The sequence below is a fragment of the Myxine glutinosa genome, chromosome 3 (genome assembly GCF_964187855.1).
Source record: "Myxine glutinosa chromosome 3, kmMyxGlut1.1, whole genome shotgun sequence".
Classification (NCBI taxonomy): domain Eukaryota; kingdom Metazoa; phylum Chordata; class Myxini; order Myxiniformes; family Myxinidae; genus Myxine; species Myxine glutinosa.
This window is the reverse complement of record NC_136263.1, coordinates 80,843,249-80,868,532: the sequence shown is the minus strand read 5'-3', so window position 1 is coordinate 80,868,532 and position 25,284 is coordinate 80,843,249.

The window sequence follows — 25,284 nt, the reverse complement described above, 5'->3', positions numbered from 1 at the left end:
CATGCTGCTGTTCTGAGGAATACATAATATTGTCAGTATCTTGTGTCACGTTTTCCTGGTCAGGGTACAGAGCGTTAAAACCTGAAACATTCGAAGTGAAGAGAGAGACTTCCTTTATGTCAAAGTCTTCCATGGACGCATAATCAGCTTGTGGATCCAGGATATCCATGTCGGGTCCCTTGACTGCCAGACCCAGCGTCGCAATCAGATCCATAGTTGGATCGGTTGGAGGTGCGCAGCTGTGAGCTTGTAATACATAAGAGGCATTAGCCAGTTCCCGCAAGGGGTTTACAACAAAATCATCACAATTATCAAACAAATCAACACAGTCTTCTGAAGTGCCGGTCACATCAGCCTCGTCGGGGGGCTCGTTTGGGTCGACGGCCTCTGTGGTCAAGACCATGGTCGTCGTCGGCAGTTTCTTCGTTTTCCATCCTGTAAAGTACTTTCTCACGCAGAGGAGGACTAAAGATTTCATTAGTGCCCCCCAGATCACCACCCCGATTATCACTGCCAGTGCGGTCAATAGCCACTTCACTATGGTGCCTGTCCATCCCCGGAACCAGTCAGTGAGCCAGTGGTTGGAACATGAGTGCAAAATGAGTGTTGTGTTGAGTGTTGTGTTGGTGCAGGAAACCACTTTTGCACTTGTATTAGTATGGAAAAAACACTTTTTGCACTTGTGATAGTGTGGAAAAACCACTTTTCGCACTTGTGTTAGTGTTGAAAAACCACTTTTCGCACTTGTGTTAGTGTGGAAAAACCACTTTTGCACTTGTATTAGTGTGGAAAAACCACTTTTCGCACTTGTGTTAGTGTTGAAAAACCACTTTTCGCACTTGTGTTGGTGCAGGAAACCACTTTTGCACTTGTATTAGTGTGGAAAAACCACTTTTTGCACTTGTGTTAGACTGTTAGTGTTGAAAAACCACTTTTCGCACTTGTGTTAGTGTTGAAAAACCACTTTTCGCACTTGTGTTGGTGCAGGAAACCACTTTTGCACTTGTATTAGTGTGGAAAAACCACTTTTCGCACTTGTGTTAGTGTTGAAAAACCACTTTTCGCACTTGTGTTGGTGCAGGAAACCACTTTTGCACTTGTATTAGTGTGGAAAAAACACTTTTTGCACTTGTGATAGTGTTGAAAAACCACTTTTCGCACTTGTGTTAGTGTTGAAAAACCACTTTTCGCCTTTGTGTTGGTGCAGGAAACCACATTTGCACTTGTATTAGTGTGGAAAAACCACTTTTTGCTCTTGTGTTAGTGTTGAAAAACCACTTTTCGCACTTGTGTTGGTGCAGGAAACCACTTTTTCACTTGTATTAGTGTGGAAAAAACACTTTTTGCACTTGTGATAGTGTTGAAAAACCACTTTTCGCACTTGTGTTAGTGTTGAAAAACCACTTTTCACACTTGTGTTGGTGCAGGACACCACTTTTGCACTTGTATTAGTGTGGAAAAACCACTTTTCGCACTTGTGTTAGTGTTGAAAAACCACTTTTCGCACTTGTATTAGTGTGGAAAAACCACTTTTTGCACTTGTGATAGTGTTGAAAAACCACTTTTTGCACTTGTGTTAGTGTTGAAAAACCACTTTTAGCACTTGTGTTGGTGCAGGAAACCACTTTTGCCACTTGTATTAGTGTGGAAAAAACACTTTTTGCACTTGTGATAGTGTTGAAAAAACACTTTTTGCACTTGTGTTAGTGTTGAAAAACCACTTTTCGCACTTGTGTTAGTGTTGAAAAACCACTTTTAGCACTTGTGTTGGTGCAGGAAACCGCTTTTGCACTTGTATTAGTGTAGAAAACCACTTTTCGCACTTGTGTTAGTGTTGAAAAACCACTTTTCGCACTTGTGTTAGTGTTGAAAAACCACTTTTCGCACTTGTGTTGGTGCAGGAAACCACTTTTGCACTTGTATTAGTGTGGAAAAAACACTTTTTGCACTTGTGATAGTGTTGAAAAACCACTTTTCGCACTTTTGTTAGTGTTGAAAAGCCACTTTTCGCACTTGTGTTGGTGCAGGAAACCACTTTTGCACTTGCATTAGTGTGGAAAAACCACTTTTGACACTTGTGTTAGTGTTGAAAAACCACTTTTCGCACTTGTGTTGGTGCAGGAAACCACTTTTGCACTTGTATTAGTGTGGAAAAAACACTTTTTGCACTTGTGATAGTGTTGAAAAACCACTTTTCGCACGTGTGTTAGTGTTGAAAAACCACTTTTCGCACTTGTGTTGGTGCAGGAAACCACTTTTGCACTTGTATTATTGTGGAAAAAACACTTTTTGCACTTGTGATAGTGTTGAAAAACCACTTTTCGCACTTGTGTTAGTGTTGAAAAACCACTTTTCGCACTTGTGTTAGTGTTGAAAAACCACTTTTTGCACTTGTGTTGGTGCAGGAAACCACTTTTGCACTTGTATTAGCGTGGAAAAAACACTTTTTGCACTTGTGATAGTGTTGAAAAACCACTTTTCGCACTTGTGTTAGTGTTGAAAAACCACTTTTCGCTCTTGTGTTGGTGCAGGAAACCACTTTTGCACTTGTATTAGTGTGGAAAAAACACTTTTTGCACTTGTGATAGTGTTGAAAAACCACTTTTCGCACTTGTGTTAGTGTTGAAAAACCACTTTTCGCACTTGTGTTAGTGTTGAAAAACCACTTTTCGCACTTATGTTGGTGCAGGAAACCACTTTTGCACTTGTATTAGTGTGGAAAAAACACTTTTTGCACTTGTGATAGTGTTGAAAAACCACTTTTCGCACTTGTGTTAGTGTTGAAAAACCACTTTTTGCACTTGTGTTAGTGCAGGAAACCGCTTTTGCACTTGTATTAGTGTGGAAAAACCACTTTTCGCACTTGTGTTAGTGTTGAAAAACAACTTTTCGCACTTGTGTTAGTGTTGAAAAACCACTTTTCACACTTGTGTTGGTGCAGGACCCCACTTTTGCACTTGTATTAGTGTGGAAAACCACTTTTCGCACTTGTGTTAGTGTTGAAAAACCACTTTTCGCACTTGTATTAGTGTGGAAAAACCACTTTTTGCACTTGTGTTGGTGCAGGAAACCACTTTTTGCACTTGTGTTGGTGCAGGAAACCACTTTTGCACTTGTATTAGTGTGGAAAAAACGCTTTTTGCACTTGTGATAGTGTTGAAAAACCACTTTTCGCACTTGTGTTGGTGCAGGAAACCGCTTTTGCAATTGTATTAGTGTGGAAAAACCACTTTTCGCACTTGTGTTAGTGTTGAAAAACCACTTTTCGCACCTGTGTTGGTGCAGGACACCACTTTTGCACTTGTATTAGTGTGGAAAAACCACTTTTCGCACTTGTGTTAGTGTTGAAAAACCACTTTTCGCACTTGTATTAGTGTGGAAAAACCACTTTTTGCACTTGTGATAGTGTTGAAAAAACACTTTTTGCCCTTGTGTTAGTGTTGAAAATCCAATTTTCCCACTTGTGTTGGTGCAGGAAACCACTTTTGCACTTGTATTAGTGTGGAAAAACCACTTTTTGCACTTGTGTTAGTGTTGAAAAACCACTTTTTGCACTTGTGTTAGTGTTGAAAAACCACTTTTCGCACTTGTGTGTTAGTGTTGAAAATCCACTTTTCCCACTTGTGTTGGTGCAGGAAACCATTTTTGCACTTGTATTAGTGTGGAAAAAACACTTTTTGCACTTGTGATAGTGTTGAAAAACCACTTTTCGCACTTGCGTTAGTGTTGAAAAACCACTTTTCGTACTTCTGTTAGTGTTGAAAATCCACTTTTCCCACTTGTGTTGGTGCAGGAAACCACTTTTGCACTTGTATTAGTGTGGAAAAACCACTTTTCGCACTTGTGTTAGTGTTGAAAAACCACTTTTCGCACTTGTGTTGGTGCAGGAAACTACTTTTGCACTTGTATTGGTGTGGAAAAAACACTTTTTGCACTTGTGATAGTGTTGAAAAACCACTTTTCGCACTTGTGTTAGTGCTGAAAAACCACTTTTCGCACTTGTGTTAGTGTTGAAAAACCACTTTTTGCACTTGTGTTAGTGTTGAAAAACCACTTTTTGCACTTGTGTTAGTGTTGAAAATCCACTTTTCGCACTTGTGTTAGTGTTGAAAAACCACTTTTCGCACTTATGTTGGTGCAGGAAACCACTTTTGCACTTGTATTAGTGTGGAAAAAACACTTTTTGCACTTGTGATAGTGTTGAAAAACCACTTTTCGCACTTGTGGTAGTGTTGAAAAACCACTTTTCGCACTTGTGTTAGTGTTGAAAAACCACTTTTCGCACTTATGTTGGTGCAGGAAACCACTTTTGCACTTGTACGAGTGTGGAAAAAACACTTTTTGCACTTGTGATAGTGTTGAAAAACGACTTTTTGCACTTGTGTTCGTGTTGAAAATCCACTTTTCCCACTTGTGTTGGTGCAGGAAACCACTTTTGCACTTGTATTAGTGTGGAAAAAACACTTTTTGCACTTGTGATCGTGTTGAAAAACCACTTTTCGCACTTGTGTTAGTGTTAAAAAACCACTTTTCGCACTTGTGTTGGTGCAGGAAACCACTTTTGCACTTGTATTAGTGTGGAAAAACCACTTTTCGCACTTGTGTTAGTGTTGAAAAACCACTTTTCGCACTTGTGTTAGTGTTGAAAAACCACTTTTCGCACTTGTGTTGGTGCAGGAAACCACTTTTGCACTTGTATTAGTGTGAAAAAAACCACTTTTCGCACTTGTGTTAGTGTTGAAAAACCACTTTTCGCACTTGTGTTAGTGTTGAAAAACCACTTTTCGCACTTGTGTTGGTGCAGGAAACCACTTTTGCACTTGTATTAGTGTGGAAAAACTACTTTTCGCACTTGTGTTAGTGTTGAAAAACCACTTTTCGCACTTGTGTTAGTGTTGAAAAACCACTTTTCGCACTTGTGTTGGTGCAGGAAACCACTTTTGCACTTGTATTAGTGTGGAAAAACCACTTTTCGCACTTGTGTTAGTGTTGAAAAACCACTTTTCGCACTTGTGTTAGTGTTGAAAAACCACTTTTCGCACTTATGTTAGTGTTGAAAATCCACTTTTCCCACTTGTGTTGGTGCAGGAAAGCACTTTTGCACTTGTATTAGTGTGGAAAAAACACTTTTTGCACTTGTGATAGTGTTGAAAAACTACTTTTCGCACTTGTATTAGTGTTGAAAAACCACTTTTCGCACTTGTGTTGGTGCTGGAAACCACTTTTGCACTTGTAATAGTGTGGAAAAACCACTTTTTGCACTTGTGTTAGTGTTGAAAAACCACTTTTCGCACTTGTGTTAGTGTTGAAAATCCACTTTTCCCACTTGTGTTGGTGCAGGAAACCACTTTTGCACTTGTATTAGTGTGGAAAAAACACTTGTTGCACTTGTGATAGTGTTGAAAAACCACTTTTCGCACTTGCATTAGTGTTGAAAAACCACTTTTCGCACTTGCATTAGTGTTGAAAAACCACTTTTCGCACTTGTGTTAGTGTTGAAAAACCACTTTTCGCACTTGTGTTAGTGTTGAAAAACCACTTTTCGCACTTGTGTTGGTGCAGGAAACCACTTTTGCACTTGTATTAGTGTGGAAAAAACACTTTTTGCACTTGTGTTGGTGCAGGAAACCACTTTTGCACTTGTATTAGTGTGGTAAAAACACTTTTTGCACTTGTGATCGTGTTGAAAAACCACTTTTCACACTTGTGTTAGTGTTGAAAAACCACTTTTCGCACTTGTGTTGGTGCAGGAAACCACTTTTGCACTTGTATTAGTGTTGAAAAACCACTTTTCACACTTGTGTTAGTGTTGAAAAACCACTTTTCGCACTTGTGTTGGTGCAGGAAACCACTTTTGCACTTGTATTAGTGTGGAAAAAACACTTTTTGCACTTGTGTTGGTGCAGGAAACCACTTTTGCACTTGAATTAGTGTGGTAAAAACACTTTTTGCACTTGTGATCGTGTTGAAAAACCACTTTTCACACTTGTGTTAGTGTTGAAAAACCACTTTTCGCACTTGTGTTGGTGCAGGAAACCACTTTTGCACTTGTATTAGTGTTGAAAAACCACTTTTTGCACTTGTGTTAGTGTTGAAAAACCACTTTTCGCACTTGTGTTGGTGCAGGAAACCACTTTTGCACTTGTATTAGTGTGAAAAAACCCACTTTTTGCACTTGTGTTAGTGTTGAAAAACCACTTTTCGCACTTGTGTTGGTGCAGGAAACCACTTTTGCACTTGTATTAGTGTGGAAAACCACTTTTCGCACTTGTGTTAGTATTGAAAAACCACTTTTCGCACTTGTGTTAGTGTTGAAAAACCACTTTTCGCACTTGTGTTGGTGCAGGAAACCACTTTTGCACTTGTATTAGTGTGGAAAAACCACTTTTCGCACTTGTGTTAGTGTTGAAAAACCACTTTTCGCACTTGTGTTAGTGTTGAAAAACCACTTTTCGCACTTGTGTTAGTGTTGAAAATCCACTTTTCCCACTTGTGTTGGTGCAGGAAAGCACTTTTGCACTTGTATTAGTGTGGAAAAAACACTTTTTGCACTTGTGATAGTGTTGAAAAACTACTTTTCGCACTTGTATTAGTGTTGAAAAACCACTTTTCGCACTTGTGTTGGTGCTGGAAACCACTTTTGCACTTGTAATAGTGTGGAAAAACCACTTTTTGCACTTGTGTTAGTGTTGAAAAACCACTTTTCGCACTTGTTTTAGCGTTGAAAATCCACTTTTCCCACTTGTGTTGGTGCTGGAAACCACTTTTGCACTTGTAATAGTGTGGAAAAACCACTTTTTGCACTTGTGTTAGTGTTGAAAAACCACTTTTTGCACTTGTGTTAGTGTTGAAAATCCACTTTTCCCACTTTTGTTGGTGCAGGAAACCACATTTGCACTTGTATTAGTGTGGAAAAAGCACTTTTTGCACTTGTGATCGTGTTGAAAAACCACTTTTCGCACTTGTGTTAGTGTTGAAAAACCACTTTTCGCAGTTGTGTTAGTGTTGAAAAACCACTTTTCGCACTTGTGTTAGTGTTGAAAATCCACTTTTCGCACTTGTGTTGGTGCAGGAAACCAATTTCGCACTTGTATTAGTGTTGAAAAACCACTTTTCGCACTTGTGTTAGTGTTGAAAAACCACTTTTCGCACTTGTGTTAGTGTTGAAAAACCACTTTTCGCACTTGTGTTGGTGCAGGAAACCAATTTTGCACTTGTATTAGTGTGCAAAAACCACATTTCGCACTTGTGATAGTGTTGAAAAACCACTTTTCGCACTTGTGTTAGTGTTGAAAAACCACTTTTCGCACTTGTGTTAGTGAAGGAAACCACTTTTCGCACTTGTGTTAGTGTTGAAAAACCACTTTCCGCACTTGTGTTGGTGCAGGAAACCACTTTTGCACTTGTATTAGTGTGGAAAAAACACTTTTTGCACTTGTGATAGTGTTGAAAAACCACTTTTCGCACTTGTGTTAGTGTTGAAAAACCACTTTTAGCACTTGTGTTGGTGCAGGAAACCACTTTTGCACTTGTATTAGTGTGGAAAAACCACTTTTCGCACTTGTGTTGGTGCAGGAAACCACTTTTGCACTTGTATTAGTGTGGAAAAAACACTTTTTGCACTTGTGTTAGTGTTGAAAAACCACTTTTCGCACTTGTGTTAGTGTTGAAAAACCACTATTCGCACTTGTGTTGGTGCAGGAAACCACTTTTGCACTTGTATTAGTGTAGAAAACCACTTTTCGCACTTGTGTTAGTGTTGAAAAACCACTTTTCGCACTTTTGTTAGTGTTGAAAAACCACTTTTTGCACTACTGTTGGTGCAGGAACCCACTTTTGCACTTGCATTAGTGTGGAAAAAACACTTTTTGCACTTGTGATAGTGTTGAAAAACCACTTTTCGTACTTGTGTTGGTGCAGGAAACCACTTTTGCACTTGTATTAGTGTGGAAAAACCACTTTTCGCACTTGTGTTAGTGTTGAAAAACCACTTTTCGCACTTGTGTTAGTGTTGAAAAACCACTTTTCGCACTTGTATTAGTGTGGAAAAACCACTTTTTGCACTTGTGATAGTGTTGAAAAACCACTTTTTGCACTTGTGTTAGTGTTGAAAAACCGCTTTTCGCACTTGTGTTAGTGTTGAAAAACCACTTTTAGCACTTGTGTTGGTGCAGGAAACCACTTTTGCCACTTGTATTAGTGTGGAAAAAACACTTTTTGCACTTGTGATAGTGTTGAAAAAACACTTTTTGCACTTGTGTTAGTGTTGAAAAACCACTTTTCGCACTTGTGTTAGTGTTGAAAAACCACTTTTAGCACTTGTATTAGTGTGGAAAAAACACTTTTTGCACTTGTGATAGTGTTGAAAAACCACTTTTCGCACTTGCGTTAGTGTTGAAAAACCACTTTTCGTACTTCTGTTAGTGTTGAAAATCCACTTTTCCCACTTGTGTTGGTGCAGGAAACCACTTTTGCACTTGTATTAGTGTGGAAAAACCACTTTTCGCACTTGTGTTAGTGTTGAAAAACCACTTTTCGCACTTGTGTTGGTGCAGGAAACTACTTTTGCACTTGTATTAGTGTGGAAAAAACACTTTCTGCACTTGTGATAGTGTTGAAAAACCACTTTTCGCACTTGTGTTAGTGTTGAAAAACCACTTTTCGCACTTGTGCTAGTGTTGAAAAACCACTTTTTGCACTTGTGTTAGTGTTGAAAAACCACTTTTCGCACTTGTGTTAGTGTTGAAAATCCACTTTTCGCACTTGTGTTGGTGCAGGAAACCACTTTTGCACTTGTATTAGTGTGGAAAAAACACTTTTTGCACTTGTGATAGTGTTGAAAAACCACTTTTCGCACTTGTGTTAGTGTTGAAAAACCACTTTTCGCACTTGTGTTAGTGTTGAAAAACCACTTTTCGCACTTATGTTGGTGCAGGAAACCACTTTTGCACTTGTACGAGTGTGGAAAAAACACTTTTTGCACTTGTGATAGTGTTGAAAAACGACTTTTTGCACTTGTGTTGGTGCAGGAAACCACTTTTGCACTTGTATTAGTGTGGAAAAAACACTTTTTGCACTTGTGATCGTGTTGAAAAACCACTTTTCGCACTTGTGTTGGTGCAGGAAACCACTTTTGCACTTGTACGAGTGTGGAAAAAACACTTTTTGCACTTGTGATAGTGTTGAAAATCCACTTTTCCCACTTGTGTTGGTGCAGGAAACCACTTTTGCACTTGTATTAGTGTGGAAAAAACACTTTTTGCACTTGTGATCGTGTTGAAAAACCACTTTTCGCACTTGTGTTAGTGTTAAAAAACCACTTTTCGCACTTGTGTTGGTGCAGGAAACCACTTTTGCACTTGTATTAGTGTGGAAAAACCACTTTTCACACTTGTGTTAGTGTTGAAAAACCACTTTTCGCACTTGTGTTAGTGTTTGCAAAACCACTTTTCGCACTTGTGTTGGTGCAGGAAACCACTTTTGCACTTGTATTAGTGTGAAAAAAACCACTTTTCGCACTTGTGTTAGTGTTGAAAAACCACTTTTCGCACTTGTGTTAGTGTTGAAAAACCACTTTTCGCACTTGTGTTGGTGCAGGAAACCACTTTTGCACTTGTATTATTGTGGAAAAACTACTTTTCGCACTTGTGTTAATGTTGAAAAACCACTTTTCGCACTTGTGTTAGTGTTGAAAAACCACTTTTCGCACTTGTGTTAGTGTTGAAAAACCACTTTTCGCACTTGTGTTGGTGCAGGAAACCACTTTTGCACTTGTATTAGTGTGGAAAAACCACTTTTCGCACTTGTGTTAGTGTTGAAAAACCACTTTTCGCACTTGTGTTAGTGTTGAAAAACCACTTTTCGCACTTGTGTTAGTGTTGAAAATCCACTTTTCCCACTTGTGTTGGTGCAGGAAAGCACTTTTGCACTTGTATTAGTGTGGAAAAAACACTTTTTGCACTTGTGATAGTGTTGAAAAACTACTTTTCGCACTTGTATTAGTGTTGAAAAACCACTTTTCGCACTTGTGTTGGTGCTGGAAACCACTTTTGCACTTGTAATAGTGTGGAAAAACCACTTTTTGCACTTGTGTTAGTGTTGAAAAACCACTTTTCGCACTTGTGTTAGTGTTGAAAATCCACTTTTCCCACTTGTGTTGGTGCAGGAAACCACTTTTGCACTTGTATTAGTGTGGAAAAAACACTTTTTGCACTTGTGATAGTGTTGAAAAACCACTTTTCGCACTTGCATTAGTGTTGAAAAACCACTTTTCGCACTTGTGTTAGTGTTGAAAAACGACTTTTCGCACTTGTGTTAGTGTTGAAAATCCACTTTTCCCACTTGTGTTGGTGCAGGAAACCACATTTGCACTTGTATTAGTGTGGAAAAACCACTTTTCGCACTTGTGTTAGTGTTGAAAAACCACTTTTCGCACTTGTGTTGGTGCAGGAAACCACTTTTGCACTTGTATTAGTGTGGAAAAAACACTTTTTGCACTTGTGTTGGTGCAGGAAACCACTTTTGCACTTGTATTAGTGTGGTAAAAACACTTTTTGCACTTGTGATCGTGTTGAAAAACCACTTTTCACACTTGTGTTAGTGTTGAAAAACCACTTTTCGCACTTGTGTTGGTGCAGGACCCCACTTTTGCACTTGTATTAGTGTGGAAAAACCACTTTTCGCACTTGTGTTAGTGTTGAAAAACCACTTTTCGCACTTGTATTAGTGTGGAAAAACCACTTTTTGCACTTGTGTTGGTGCAGGAAACCACTTTTTGCACTTGTGTTGGTGCAGGAAACCACTTTTGCACTTGTATTAGTGTGGAAAAAACGCTTTTTGCACTTGTGATAGTGTTGAAAAACCACTTTTCGCACTTGTGTTGGTGCAGGAAACCGCTTTTGCAATTGTATTAGTGTGGAAAAACCACTTTTCGCACTTGTGTTAGTGTTGAAAAACCACTTTTCGCACCTGTGTTGGTGCAGGACACCACTTTTGCACTTGTATTAGTGTGGAAAAACCACTTTTCGCACTTGTGTTAGTGTTGAAAAACCACTTTTCGCACTTGTATTAGTGTGGAAAAACCACTTTTTGCACTTGTGATAGTGTTGAAAAAACACTTTTTGCCCTTGTGTTAGTGTTGAAAATCCAATTTTCTCACTTGTGTTGGTGCAGGAAACCACTTTTGCACTTGTATTAGTGTGGAAAAACCACTTTTTGCACTTGTGTTAGTGTTGAAAAACCACTTTTTGCACTTGTGTTAGTGTTGAAAAACCACTTTTCGCACTTGTGTTAGTGTTGAAAATCCACTTTTCCCACTTGTGTTGGTGCAGGAAACCATTTTTGCACTTGTATTAGTGTGGAAAAAACACTTTTTGCACTTGTGATAGTGTTGAAAAACCACTTTTCGCACTTGCGTTAGTGTTGAAAAACCACTTTTCGTACTTCTGTTAGTGTTGAAAATCCACTTTTCCCACTTGTGTTGGTGCAGGAAACCACTTTTGCACTTGTATTAGTGTGGAAAAACCACTTTTCGCACTTGTGTTAGTGTTGAAAAACCACTTTTCGCACTTGTGTTGGTGCAGGAAACTACTTTTGCACTTGTATTGGTGTGGAAAAAACACTTTTTGCACTTGTGATAGTGTTGAAAAACCACTTTTCGCACTTGTGTTAGTGCTGAAAAACCACTTTTCGCACTTGTGTTAGTGTTGAAAAACCACTTTTTGCACTTGTGTTAGTGTTGAAAAACCACTTTTCGCACTTGTGTTAGTGTTGAAAATCCACTTTTCGCACTTGTGTTAGTGTTGAAAAACCACTTTTCGCACTTATGTTGGTGCAGGAAACCACTTTTGCACTTGTATTAGTGTGGAAAAAACACTTTTTGCACTTGTGATAGTGTTGAAAAACCACTTTTCGCACTTGTGTTAGTGTTGAAAAACCACTTTTCGCACTTATGTTGGTGCAGGAAACCACTTTTGCACTTGTACGAGTGTGGAAAAAACACTTTTTGCACTTGTGATAGTGTTGAAAAACGACTTTTTGCACTTGTGTTCGTGTTGAAAATCCACTTTTCCCACTTGTGTTGGTGCAGGAAACCACTTTTGCACTTGTATTAGTGTGGAAAAAAACACTTTTTGCACTTGTGATCGTGTTGAAAAACCACTTTTCGCACTTGTGTTAGTGTTAAAAAACCACTTTTCGCACTTGTGTTGGTGCAGGAAACCACTTTTGCACTTGTATTAGTGTGGAAAAACCACTTTTCGCACTTGTGTTAGTGTTGAAAAACCACTTTTCGCACTTGTGTTAGTGTTGAAAAACCACTTTTCGCACTTGTGTTGGTGCAGGAAACCACTTTTGCACTTGTATTAGTGTGAAAAAAACCACTTTTCGCACTTGTGTTAGTGTTGAAAAACCACTTTTCGCACTTGTGTTAGTGTTGAAAAACCACTTTTCGCACTTGTGTTGGTGCAGGAAACCACTTTTGCACTTGTATTAGTGTGGAAAAACTACTTTTCGCACTTGTGTTAGTGTTGAAAAACCACTTTTCGCACTTGTGTTAGTGTTAGAAAAACCACTTTTCGCACTTGTGTTGGTGCAGGAAACCACTTTTGCACTTGTATTAGTGTGGAAAAACCACTTTTCGCACTTGTGTTAGTGTTGAAAAACCACTTTTCGCACTTGTGTTAGTGTTGAAAATCCACTTTTCCCACTTGTGTTGGTGCAGGAAAGCACTTTTGCACTTGTATTAGTGTGGAAAAAACACTTTTTGCACTTGTGATAGTGTTGAAAAACTACTTTTCGCACTTGTATTAGTGTTGAAAAACCACTTTTCGCACTTGTGTTGGTGCTGGAAACCACTTTTGCACTTGTAATAGTGTGGAAAAACCACTTTTTGCACTTGTGTTAGTGTTGAAAAACCACTTTTCGCACTTGTGTTAGTGTTGAAAATCCACTTTTCCCACTTGTGTTGGTGCAGGAAACCACTTTTGCACTTGTATTAGTGTGGAAAAAACACTTTTTGCACTTGTGATAGTGTTGAAAAACCACTTTTCGCACTTGCATTAGTGTTGAAAAACCACTTTTTGCACTTGCATTAGTGTTGAAAAACCACTTTTCGCACTTGTGTTAGTGTTGAAAAACCACTTTTCGCACTTGTGTTAGTGTTGAAAAACCACTTTTCGCACTTGTGTTGGTGCAGGAAACCACTTTTGCACTTGTATTAGTGTGGAAAAAACACTTTTTGCACTTGTGTTGGTGCAGGAAACCACTTTTGCACTTGTATTAGTGTGGTAAAAACACTTTTTGCACTTGTGATCGTGTTGAAAAACCACTTTTCACACTTGTGTTAGTGTTGAAAAACCACTTTTCGCACTTGTGTTAGTGTTGAAAAACCACTTTTTGCACTTGTGTTAGTGTTGAAAAACCACTTTTCGCACTTGTGTTGGTGCAGGAAACCACTTTTGCACTTGTATTAGTGTGAAAAAACCCACTTTTTGCACTTGTGTTAGTGTTGAAAAACCACTTTTCGCACTTGTGTTAGTGTTGAAAAACCACTTTTCACACTTGTGTTGGTGCAGGAAACCACTTTTGCACTTGTATTAGTGTGGAAAAACCACTTTTCGCACTTGTGTTAGTATTGAAAAACCACTTTTCGCACTTGTGTTAGTGTTGAAAAACCACATTTCGCACTTGTGTTGGTGCAGGAAACCACTTTTGCACTTGTATTAGTGTGGAAAAACCACTTTTCGCACTTGTGTTAGTGTTGAAAAACCACTTTTCGCACTTGTGTTAGTGTTGAAAAACCACTTTTCGCACTTGTGTTAGTGTTGAAAATCCACTTTTCCCACTTGTGTTGGTGCAGGAAAGCACTTTTGCACTTGTATTAGTGTGGAAAAAACACTTTTTGCACTTGTGATAGTGTTGAAAAACTACTTTTCGCACTTGTATTAGTGTTGAAAAACCACTTTTCGCACTTGTGTTGGTGCTGGAAACCACTTTTGCACTTGTAATAGTGTGGAAAAACCACTTTTTGCACTTGTGTTAGTGTTGAAAAACCACTTTTCGCACTTGTTTTAGCGTTGAAAATCCACTTTTCCCACTTGTGTTGGTGCTGGAAACCACTTTTGCACTTGTAATAGTGTGGAAAAACCACTTTTTGCACTTGTGTTAGTGTTGAAAAACCACTTTTCGCACTTGTGTTGGTGTTGAAAATCCACTTTTCCCACTTTTGTTGGTGCAGGAAACCACATTTGCACTTGTATTAGTGTGGAAAAACCACTTTTCGCACTTGTGTTAGTGTTGAAAAACCACTTTTCGCACTTGTGTTGGTGCAGGAAACCACTTTTGCACTTGTATTAGTGTGGAAAAAGCACTTTTTGCACTTGTGATCGTGTTGAAAAACCACTTTTCGCACTTGTGTTAGTGTTGAAAAACCACTTTTCGCAGTTGTGTTAGTGTTGAAAAACCACTTTTCGCACTTGTGTTGGTGTTGAAAATCCACTTTTCGCACTTGTGTTGGTGCAGGAAACCAATTTCGCACTTGTATTAGTGTTGAAAAACCACTTTTCGCACTTGTGTTAGTGTTGAAAAACCACTTTTCGCACTTGTGTTAGTGTTGAAAAACCACTTTTCGCACTTGTGTTGGTGCAGGAAATCAATTTTGCACTTGTATTAGTGTGCAAAAACCACATTTCGCACTTGTGATAGTGTTGAAAAACCACTTTTCGCACTTGTGTTAGTGTTGAAAAACCACTTTTCGCACTTGTGTTAGTGAAGGAAACCACTTTTCGCACTTGTGTTAGTGTTGAAAAACCACTTTCCGCACTTGTGTTGGTGCAGGAAACCACTTTTGCACTTGTATTAGTGTGGAAAAAACACTTTTTGCACTTGTGATAGTGTTGAAAAACCACTTTTCGCACTTGTGTTAGTGTTGAAAAACCACTTTTAGCACTTGTGTTGGTGCAGGAAACCACTTTTGCACTTGTATTAGTGTGGAAAAACCACTTTTCGCACTTGTGTTGGTGCAGGAAACCACTTTTGCACTTGTATTAGTGTGGAAAAAACACTTTTTGCACTTGTGTTAGTGTTGAAAAACCACTTTTCGCACTTGTGTTAGTGATGAAAAACCACTATTCGCACTTGTGTTGGTACAGGAAACCACTTTTGCACTTGTATTAGTGTAGAAAACCACTTTTCGCACTTGTGTTAGTGTTGAAAAACCACTTTTCGCACTTTTGTTAGTGTTGAAAAACCACTTTTTGCACTACTGTTGGTGCAGGAACCCACTTTTGCACTTGCATTAGTGTGGAAAAAACACTTTTTGCACTTGTGATAGTGTTGAAAAACCACTTTTCGCACTTGTGTTAGTGTTGAAAAACCACTTTTCGCACTTGTGTTGGTGCAGGAAACCACTTTTGCACTTGCATTAGTGTGGAAAAACCACTTTTTGCACTTGTGTTAGTGTTGAAAAACCACTTTTCGTACTTGTGTTGGTGCAGGAAACCACTTTTGCACTTGTATTAGTGTGGAAAAACCACTTTTCACACTTGTGTTAGTGTTGAAAAACCACTTTTCGCACTTGTGTTAGTGTTGAAAAACCACTTTTCGCACTTGTATTAGTGTGGAAAAACCACTTTTTGCACTTGTGATAGTGTTGAAAAACCACTTTTTGCACTTGTGTTAGTGTTGAAAAACCGCTTTTCGCACTTGTGTTTGTGTTGAAAAACCACTTTTAGCACTTGTGTTGGTGCAGGAAACCACTTTTGCCACTTGTATTAGTGTGGAAAAAACACTTTTTGCACTTGTGATAGTGTTGAAAAAACACTTTTTGCACTTGTGATAGTGTTGAAAAACCACTTTTCGCACTTGTGTTAGTGTTGAAAAACCACTTTTCGCACTTGTGTTGGTGCAGGAAACCACTTTTGCACTTGCATTAGTGTGGAAAAACCACTTTTTGCACTTGTGTTAGTGTTGAAAAACCACTTTTCGTACTTGTGTTGGTGCAGGAAACCACTTTTGCACTTGTATTAGTGTGGAAAAACCACTTTTCGCACTTGTGTTAGTGTTGAAAAACCACTTTTCGCACTTGTGTTAGTGTTGAAAAACCACTTTTCGCACTTGTATTAGTGTGGAAAAACCACTTTTTGCACTTGTGATAGTGTTGAAAAACCACTTTTTGCACTTGTGTTAGTGTTGAAAAACCGCTTTTCGCACTTGTGTTAGTGTTGAAAAACCACTTTTAGCACTTGTGTTGGTGCAGGAAACCACTTTTGCCACTTGTATTAGTGTGGAAAAAACACTTTTTGCACTTGTGATAGTGTTGAAAAAACACTTTTTGCACTTGTGTTAGTGTTGAAAAACCACTTTTCGCACTTGTGTTAGTGTTGAAAAACCACTTTTAGCACTTGTATTAGTGTGGAAAAAACACTTTTTGCACTTGTGATAGTGTTGAAAAACCACTTTTCGCACTTGCGTTAGTGTTGAAAAACCACTTTTCGTACTTCTGTTAGTGTTGAAAATCCACTTTTCCCACTTGTGTTGGTGCAGGAAACCACTTTTGCACTTGTATTAGTGTGGAAAAACCACTTTTCGCACTTGTGTTAGTGTTGAAAAACCACTTTTCGCACTTGTGTTGGTGCAGGAAACTACTTTTGCACTTGTATTAGTGTGGAAAAAACACTTTCTGCACTTGTGATAGTGTTGAAAAACCACTTTTCGCACTTGTGTTAGTGTTGAAAAACCACTTTTCGCACTTGTGTTAGTGTTGAAAAACCACTTTTTGCACTTGTGTTAGTGTTGAAAAACCACTTTTCGCACTTGTGTTGGTGCAGGAAACCACTTTTGCACTTGTATTAGTGTGAAAAAACCCACTTTTTGCACTTGTGTTAGTGTTGAAAAACCACTTTTCGCACTTGTGTTAGTGTTGAAAAACCACTTTTCACACTTGTGTTGGTGCAGGAAACCACTTTTGCACTTGTATTAGTGTGGAAAAACCACTTTTCGCACTTGTGTTAGTATTGAAAAACCACTTTTCGCACTTGTGTTAGTGTTGAAAAACCACTTTTCGCACTTGTGTTGGTGCAGGAAACCACTTTTGCACTTGTATTAGTGTGGAAAAACCACTTTTCGCACTTGTGTTAGTGTTGAAAAACCACTTTTCGCACTTGTGTTAGTGTTGAAAAACCACTTTTCGCACTTGTGTTAGTGTTGAAAATCCACTTTTCCCACTTGTGTTGGTGCAGGAAAGCACTTTTGCACTTGTATTAGTGTGGAAAAAACACTTTTTGCACTTGTGATAGTGTTGAAAAACTACTTTTCGCACTTGTATTAGTGTTGAAAAACCACTTTTCGCACTTGTGTTGGTGCTGGAAACCACTTTTGCACTTGTAATAGTGTGGAAAAACCACTTTTTGCACTTGTGTTAGTGTTGAAAAACCACTTTTGCACTTGTATTAGTGTGGAAAAACCACTTTTCACACTTGTGTTAGTGTTGAAAAACCACTTTTCGCACTTGTGTTAGTGTTGAAAAACCACTTTTCGCACTTGTGTTGGTGCAGGAAACCACTTTTGCACTTGTATTAGTGTGAAAAAAACCACTTTTCGCACTTGTGTTAGTGTTGAAAAACCACTTTTCGCACTTGTGTTAGTGTTGAAAAACCACTTTTCGCACTTGTGTTGGTGCAGGAAACCACTTTTGCACTTGTATTATTGTGGAAAAACTACTTTTCGCACTTGTGTTAATGTTGAAAAACCACTTTTCGCACTTGTGTTAGTGTTGAAAAACCACTTTTCGCACTTGTGTTAGTGTTGAAAAACCACTTTTCGCACTTGTGTTGGTGCAGGAAACCACTTTTGCACTTGTATTAGTGTGGAAAAACCACTTTTCGCACTTGTGTTAGTGTTGAAAAACCACTTTTCGCACTTGTGTTAGTGTTGAAAAACCACTTTTCGCACTTGTGTTAGTGTTGAAAATCCACTTTTCCCACTTGTGTTGGTGCAGGAAAGCACTTTTGCACTTGTATTAGTGTGGAAAAAACACTTTTTGCACTTGTGATAGTGTTGAAAAACTACTTTTCGCACTTGTATTAGTGTTGAAAAACCACTTTTCGCACTTGTGTTGGTGCTGGAAACCACTTTTGCACTTGTAATAGTGTGGAAAAACCACTTTTTGCACTTGTGTTAGTGTTGAAAAACCACTTTTCGCACTTGTGTTAGTGTTGAAAATCCACTTTTCCCACTTGTGTTGGTGCAGGAAACCACTTTTGCACTTGTATTAGTGTGGAAAAAACACTTTTTGCACTTGTGATAGTGTTGAAAAACCACTTTTCGCACTTGCATTAGTGTTGAAAAACCACTTTTCGCACTTGTGTTAGTGTTGAAAAACGACTTTTCGCACTTGTGTTAGTGTTGAAAATCCACTTTTCCCACTTGTGTTGGTGCAGGAAACCACATTTGCACTTGTATTAGTGTGGAAAAACCACTTTTCGCACTTGTGTTAGTGTTGAAAAACCACTTTTCGCACTTGTGTTGGTGCAGGAAACCACTTTTGCACTTGTATTAGTGTGGAAAAAACACTTTTTGCACTTGTGTTGGTGCAGGAAACCACTTTTGCACTTGTATTAGTGTGGTAAAAACACTTTTTGCACTTGTGATCGTGTTGAAAAACCACTTTTCACACTTGTGTTAGTGTTGAAAAACCACTTTTCGCACTTGTGTTGGTGCAGGACCCCACTTTTGCACTTGTATTAGTGTGGAAAAACCACTTTTCGCACTTGTGTTAGTGTTGAAAAACCACTTTTCGCACTTGTATTAGTGTGGAAAAACCACTTTTTGCACTTGTGTTGGTGCAGGAAACCACTTTTTGCACTTGTGTTGGTGCAGGAAACCACTTTTGCACTTGTATTAATGTGGAAAAAACGCTTTTTGCACTTGTGATAGTGTTGAAAAACCACTTTTCGCACTTGTGTTGGTGCAGGAAACCGCTTTTGCAATTGTATTAGTGTGGAAAAACCACTTTTCGCACTTGTGTTAGTGTTGAAAAACCACTTTTCGCACCTGTGTTGGTGCAGGACACCACTTTTGCACTTGTATTAGTGTGGAAAAACCACTTTTCGCACTTGTGTTAGTGTTGAAAAACCACTTTTCGCACTTGTATTAGTGTGGAAAAACCACTTTTTGCACTTGATAGTGTTGAAAAAACACTTTTTGCCCTTGTGTTAGTGTTGAAAATCCAATTTTCCCACTTGTGTTGGTGCAGGAAACCACTTTTGCACTTGTATTAGTGTGGAAAAACCACTTTTTGCACTTGTGTTAGTGTTGAAAAACCACTTTTTGCACTTGTGTTAGTGTTGAAAAACCACTTTTCGCACTTGTGTTAGTGTTGAAAATCCACTTTTCCCACTTGTGTTGGTGCAGGAAACCATTTTTGCACTTGTATTAGTGTGGAAAAAACACTTTTTGCACTTGTGATAGTGTTGAAAAACCACTTTTCGTACTTCTGTTAGTGTTGAAAATCCACTTTTCCCACTTGTGTTGGTGCAGGAAACCACTTTTGCACTTGTATTAGTGTGGAAAAACCACTTTTCGCACTTGTGTTAGTGTTGAAAAACCACTTTTCGCACTTGTGTTGGTGCAGGAAACTACTTTTGCACTTGTATTGGTGTGGAAAAAACACTTTTTGCACTTGTGATAGTGTTGAAAAACCACTTTTCGCACTTGTGTTAGTGCTGAAAAACCACTTTTCGCACTTGTGTTAGTGTTGAAAAACCACTTTTTGCACTTGTGTTAGTGTTGAAAAACCACTTTTCGCACTTGTGTTAGTGTTGAAAATCCACTTTTCGCACTTGTGTTAGTGTTGAAAAACCACTTTTCGCACTTATGTTGGTGCAGGAAACCACTTTTGCACTTGTATTAGTGTGGAAAAAACACTTTTTGCACTTGTGATAGTGTTGAAAAACCACTTTTCGCACTTGTGTTAGTGTTGAAAAACCACTTTTCGCACTTATGTTGGTGCAGGAAACCACTTTTGCACTTGTACGAGTGTGGAAAAAACACTTTTTGCACTTGTGATAGTGTTGAAAAACGACTTTTTGCACTTGTGTTCGTGTTGAAAATCCACTTTTCCCACTTGTGTTGGTGCAGGAAACCACTTTTGCACTTGTATTAGTGTGGAAAAAACACTTTTTGCACTTGTGATCGTGTTGAAAAACCACTTTTCGCACTTGTGTTAGTGTTAAAAAACCACTTTTCGCACTTGTGTTGGTGCAGGAAACCACTTTTGCACTTGTATTAGTGTGGAAAAACCACTTTTCGCACTTGTGTTAGTGTTGAAAAACCACTTTTCGCACTTGTGTTAGTGTTGAAAAACCACTTTTCGCACTTGTGTTGGTGCAGGAAACCACTTTTGCACTTGTATTAGTGTGGAAAAACCACTTTTCGCACTTGTGTTAGTGTTGAAAAACCACTTTTCGCACTTGTGTTAGTGTTGAAAAACCACTTTTCGCACTTGTGTTAGTGTTGAAAATCCACTTTTCCCACTTGTGTTGGTGCAGGAAAGCACTTTTGCACTTGTATTAGTGTGGAAAAAACACTTTTTGCACTTGTGATAGTGTTGAAAAACTACTTTTCGCACTTGTATTAGTGTTGAAAAACCACTTTTCGCACTTGTGTTGGTGCTGGAAACCACTTTTGCACTTGTAATAGTGTGGAAAAACCACTTTTTGCACTTGTGTTAGTGTTGAAAAACCACTTTTCGCACTTGTGTTAGTGTTGAAAATCCAATTTTCCCACTTGTGTTGGTGCAGGAAACCACTTTTGCACTTGTATTAGTGTGGAAAAAACACTTTTTGCACTTGTGATAGTGTTGAAAAACCACTTTTCGCACTTGCATTAGTGTTGAAAAACCACTTTTTGCACTTGCATTAGTGTTGAAAAACCACTTTTCGCACTTGTGTTAGTGTTGAAAAACCACTTTTCGCACTTGTGTTAGTGTTGAAAAACCACTTTTCGCACTTGTGTTGGTGCAGGAAACCACTTTTGCACTTGTATTAGTGTGGAAAAAACACTTTTTGCACTTGTGTTGGTGCAGGAAACCACTTTTGCACTTGTATTAGTGTGGTAAAAACACTTTTTGCACTTGTGATCGTGTTGAAAAACCACTTTTCACACTTGTGTTAGTGTTGAAAAACCACTTTTCGCACTTGTGTTGGTGCAGGAAACCACTTTTGCACTTGTATTAGTGTTGAAAAACCACTTTTTGCACTTGTGTTAGTGTTGAAAAACCACTTTTCGCACTTGTGTTGGTGCAGGAAACCACTTTTGCACTTGTATTAGTGTGAAAAAACCCACTTTTTGCACTTGTGTTAGTGTTGAAAAACCACTTTTTGCACTTGTGTTAGTGTTGAAAAACCACTTTTCACACTTGTGTTGGTGCAGGAAACCACTTTTGCACTTGTATTAGTGTGGAAAAACCACTTTTCGCACTTGTGTTAGTATTGAAAAACCACTTTTCGCACTTGTGTTAGTGTTGAAAAACCACTTTTCGCACTTGTGTTGGTGCAGGAAACCACTTTTGCACTTGTATTAGTGTGGAAAAACCACTTTTCGCACTTGTGTTAGTGTTGAAAAACCACTTTTCGCACTTGTGTTAGTGTTGAAAAACCACTTTTCGCACTTGTGTTAGTGTTGAAAATCCACTTTTCCCACTTGTGTTGGTGCAGGAAAGCACTTTTGCACTTGTATTAGTGTGGAAAAAACACTTTTTGCACTTGTGATAGTGTTGAAAAACTACTTTTCGCACTTGTATTAGTGTTGAAAAACCACTTCTCGCACTTGTGTTGGTGCTGGAAACCACTTTTGCACTTGTAATAGTGTGGAAAAACCACTTTTTGCACTTGTGTTAGTGTTGAAAAACCACTTTTCGCACTTGTTTTAGCGTTGAAAATCCACTTTTCCCACTTGTGTTGGTGCTGGAAACCACTTTTGCACTTGTAATAGTGTGGAAAAACCACTTTTTGCACTTGTGTTAGTGTTGAAAAACCACTTTTCGCACTTGTGTTAGTGTTGAAAATCCACTTTTCCCACTTTTGTTGGTGCAGGAAACCACATTTGCACTTGTATTAGTGTGGAAAAACCACTTTTCGCACTTGTGTTAGTGTTGAAAAACCACTTTTCGCACTTGTGTTGGTGCAGGAAACCACTTTTGCACTTGTATTAGTGTGGAAAAAGCACTTTTTGCACTTGTGATCGTGTTGAAAAACCACTTTTCGCACTTGTGTTAGTGTTGAAAAACCACTTTTCGCAGTTGTGTTAGTGTTGAAAAACCACTTTTCGCACTTGTGTTAGTGTTGAAAATCCACTTTTCGCACTTGTGTTGGTGCAGGAAACCAATTTCGCACTTGTATTAGTGTTGAAAAACCACTTTTCGCACTTGTGTTAGTGTTGAAAAACCACTTTTCGCACTTGTGTTAGTGTTGAAAAACCACTTTTCGCACTTGTGTTAGTGTTGAAAAACCACTTTTCGCACTTGTGTTGGTGCAGGAAACCAATTTTGCACTTGTATTAGTGTGCAAAAACCACATTTCGCACTTGTGATAGTGTTGAAAAACCACTTTTCGCACTTGTGTTAGTGTTGAAAAACCACTTTCCGCACTTGTGTTGGTGCAGGAAACCACTTTTGCACTTGTATTAGTGTGGAAAAAACACTTTTTGCACTTGTGATAGTGTTGAAAAACCACTTTTCGCACTTGTGTTAGTGTTGAAAAACCACTTTTAGCACTTGTGTTGGTGCAGGAAACCACTTTTGCACTTGTATTAGTGTGGAAAAACCACTTTTCGCACTTGTGTTGGTGCAGGAAACCACTTTTGCACTTGTATTAGTGTGGAAAAAACACTTTTTGCACTTGTGTTAGTGTTGAAAAACCACTTTTCGCACTTGTGTTAGTGATGAAAAACCACTATTCGCACTTGTGTTGGTACAGGAAACCACTTTTGCACTTGTATTAGTGTAGAAAACCACTTTTCGCACTTGTGTTAGTGTTGAAAAACCACTTTTCGCACTTTTGTTAGTGTTGAAAAACCACTTTTTGCACTACTGTTGGTGCAGGAACCCACTTTTGCACTTGCATTAGTGTGGAAAAAACACTTTTTGCACTTGTGATAGTGTTGAAAAACCACTTTTCGCACTTGTGTTAGTGTTGAAAAACCACTTTTCGCACTTGTGTTGGTGCAGGAAACCACTTTTGCACTTGCATTAGTGTGGAAAAACCACTTTTTGCACTTGTGTTAGTGTTGAAAAACCACTTTTCGTACTTGTGTTGGTGCAGGAAACCACTTTTGCACTTGTATTAGTGTGGAAAAACCACTTTTCGCACTTGTGTTAGTGTTGAAAAACCACTTTTCGCACTTGTGTTAGTGTTGAAAAACCACTTTTCGCACTTGTATTAGTGTGGAAAAACCACTTTTTGCACTTGTGATAGTGTTGAAAAACCACTTTTTGCACTTGTGTTAGTGTTGAAAAACCGCTTTTCGCACTTGTGTTTGTGTTGAAAAACCACTTTTAGCACTTGTGTTGGTGCAGGAAACCACTTTTGCCACTTGTATTAGTGTGGAAAAAACACTTTTTGCACTTGTGATAGTGTTGAAAAAACACTTTTTGCACTTGTGTTAGTGTTGAAAAACCACTTTTCGCACTTGTGTTAGTGTTGAAAAACCACTTTTAGCACTTGTATTAGTGTGGAAAAAACACTTTTTGCACTTGTGATAGTGTTGAAAAACCACTTTTCGCACTTGTGTTGGTGCAGGAAACCACTTTTGCACTTGTATTAGTGTGGAAAAAACACTTTTTGCACTTGTGATCGTGTTGAAAAACCACTTTTCGCACTTGTGTTAGTGTTAAAAAACCACTTTTCGCACTTGTGTTGGTGCAGGAAACCACTTTTGCACTTGTATTAGTGTGGAAAAACCACTTTTCGCACTTGTGTTAGTGTTGAAAAACCACTTTTCGCACTTGTGTTAGTGTTGAAAAACCACTTTTCGCACTTGTGTTGGTGCAGGAAACCACTTTTGCACTTGTATTAGTGTGAAAAAAACCACTTTTCGCACTTGTGTTAGTGTTGAAAAACCACTTTTCGCACTTGTGTTAGTGTTGAAAAACCACTTTTCGCACTTGTGTTGGTGCAGGAAACCACTTTTGCACTTGTATTAGTGTGGAAAAACTACTTTTCGTACTTGTGTTAGTGTTGAAAAACCACTTTTCGCACTTGTGTTAGTGTTAGAAAAACCACTTTTCGCACTTGTGTTGGTGCAGGAAACCACTTTTGCACTTGTATTAGTGTGGAAAAACCACTTTTCGCACTTGTGTTAGTGTTGAAAAACCACTTTTCGCACTTGTGTTAGTGTTGAAAAACCACTTTTCGCACTTGTGTTAGTGTTGAAAATCCACTTTTCCCACTTGTGTTGGTGCAGGAAAGCACTTTTGCACTTGTATTAGTGTGGAAAAAACACTTTTTGCACTTGTGATAGTGTTGAAAAACTACTTTTCGCACTTGTATTAGTGTTGAAAAACCACTTTTCGCACTTGTGTTGGTGCTGGAAACCACTTTTGCACTTGTAATAGTGTGGAAAAACCACTTTTTGCACTTGTGTTAGTGTTGAAAAACCACTTTTCGCACTTGTTTTAGCGTTGAAAATCCACTTTTCCCACTTGTGTTGGTGCTGGAAACCACTTTTGCACTTGTAATAGTGTGGAAAAACCACTTTTTGCACTTGTGTTAGTGTTGAAAAACCACTTTTCGCACTTGTGTTAGTGTTGAAAATCCACTTTTCCCACTTTTGTTGGTGCAGGAAACCACATTTGCACTTGTATTAGTGTGGAAAAACCACTTTTCGCACTTGTGTTAGTGTTGAAAAACCACTTTTCGCACTTGTGTTGGTGCAGGAAACCACTTTTGCACTTGTATTAGTGTGGAAAAAGCACTTTTTGCACTTGTGATCGTGTTGAAAAACCACTTTTCGCACTTGTGTTAGTGTTGAAAAACCACTTTTCGCAGTTGTGTTAGTGTTGAAAAACCACTTTTCGCACTTGTGTTAGTGTTGAAAATCCACTTTTCGCACTTGTGTTGGTGCAGGAAACCAATTTCGCACTTGTATTAGTGTTGAAAAACCACTTTTCGCACTTGTGTTAGTGTTGAAAAACCACTTTTCGCACTTGTGTTAGTGTTGAAAAACCACTTTTCGCACTTGTGTTGGTGCAGGAAACCAATTTTGCACTTGTATTAGTGTGCAAAAACC